This window comes from Loa loa, assembly GCF_000183805.2.
Source record: "Loa loa unplaced genomic scaffold supercont3.238, whole genome shotgun sequence".
In the NCBI taxonomy this organism is placed as follows: domain Eukaryota; kingdom Metazoa; phylum Nematoda; class Chromadorea; order Rhabditida; family Onchocercidae; genus Loa; species Loa loa.
Genome location: NW_018108418.1, coordinates 46,172 through 48,437, shown reverse-complemented (window position 1 = coordinate 48,437; position 2,266 = coordinate 46,172).

Genomic DNA, 2,266 nt, shown 5'->3' with positions numbered 1-2,266 from the left:
AAAAATTGTCAATTAATCTTTTGAAAGGAAAAAGAAGGGGGAAAAAAAAAACTAATATTACACTAAAAAAATTTTATTTTTTAAAATTACGAATGAACGACAAACTATTCGATGGATGCGTCAAATAGGTTCACTGATATTTCCTCATTTTTCATTAATAATTAAATAATTAACAAATCTGTACTATTTTTTTTTCCTTTAAAATACTCCTACAAATACATTGAGGTAAATGAGAAATGATTACATGAATTAATTTCATCGGAATAAAAAAAAATTAGAAAAATAAAAGATGGAGCAAATTTTTGATAAGCAAATATTGTCGTCTCTTTCTTTCCTCTTTTTTCTTTCTCTTTTTTTTTTTTATTTGAATAACACTTAGAAATGCAAAATCGAATATTCTGATCAAATTTAACAAAAAAAAAAAGACTTCTTTTCAGAAAATGAAATCTTTTGAAAGAACAACAAAAAAGGATTAACAACATTCAATGATACATTAAAATTTTATTAACCGAAAAAATTTCTCAAATTATGGCTTAATTTTATAACTTAACTAAACGACAATGACGTATCGTTGCTAAAGTCAACTGACTAAAACTTTCCTTAAAATAATTTTTGCATGTATCGATGAAAAAAAAATAGTTCTTTTATTTTGCAAATTTTTTATCATCACGCTAGCAGATAAGAAAGAATGTAAAGAAATGAATGAGGAAACTATGCACATTTAACTTTTTAGCATGCAAATTTAATTAATTTCCTAAATTACGACTAATTTAATAAATTGAATCGTTTATAAATGTATTACTAGCACGGAATCGCACGCACATTGTCAAATTAATTAGCTAAAAATTGCATGTGAAAAATTCAAATTTAAAGGAGGAAATTTGACTGAAATGATTATTTTTAGCAACAAAAATAGGTTAGAAAAAATTAAATTAAAATAAAAACTATATCAGTAATTGCAATTTGAAATAAAAAAAACTTAATCTATTTGATTTATTATTACTCTTATTTTTAAATTGAATATCGTAGAATACAATGATACCAAATATTGAGTCTAAAATATTTATTTGTTGAACTGGATAAATGATGAATTGTGTTTGATAGAATGCATCCCTTAGTTTTTTTTTAACCAAAAGTTGAGTTAACAAAATTCAAATTCAAGAGGGAAAATTCACTTTCTCACTACTCACCTTTTCTTAGTTAGGATTTTGGAATTTCGATTTAAAAAAATGGTTTCAAATTAGCTTAAATTTTGCCTATTTAAGTGATTTGCTACTTTCTTTTTTAAATTTGAAAAATTTTTCCGAAATGTTTTAAAAAAAAATTTTTCAAAAATATATATTAATTGTAGCATTGTTTGCAACAAAGTTATTCCATCATTTACATACTTTCATACATTTATCACTGAAATATGAACCATTTTTATGCATTTGGATAAAAGTAACTATTGAATAAATTAATTAAATTAAATTTCTCAAAATTCCATTCCTTCTTTCTAACTGCCCCTCTTATTGTCATAACAATTAAAAGAAACAATCCTTTGTTGATTTATGACAATCATTTGCAAATAATTGGAAGTTATTATGCATCAAATGCAAAAGTTTTATTTATGAAATCATATTTTCATATAAAAAATTACTAAATTAAAACAAAAAGTGGTTTTCGACGGAAAAAAAATTCCATCCAATAGAAAAAATCCGTTTAAAATTCTTTAACATTTGGCAGTAAATTATGAATTATGACCAATATTAAATTAAAATTGTAAACTGTTACTCAATTTCAATCCCTCCTCTCTGCTCTCATATGTTAAAAATTCTGATTTATGTAAAAAATAATGAAAAAATGTAGCTGGAAGTTGAAATTTAAAAATTATTCTTTTTTTTTCCACTTTATACGATCTAACAAATAAAATGAAAACAATAAAAATAAAAAGTCAAACTTTTTTCTTCAAAATTTTATTTTTACAAAATATTAATTTAATTTTTCACCATTCCTAACAAATACTTTGTACAATTAGCATTGCTTGTTTGTTTGTTTTGTTTGCTTGCTTGCTTGTTTATTTGCTTATTTGTTTGTTTCCTCTAATATTTTAAATTAATACTTAATTTAAATTATTCTTACCATATATTTAAAAATTCGCATTTTTTGGTTTTCATTTTTCAAATGAAAAATAGGCAAAGCAAAAAATTTAGCAATACTTCCTCTTTTCCTTTTTTCTCTCCTTTTGTGATATATTATCATTTCCTCTTATCATTATAACTATGTA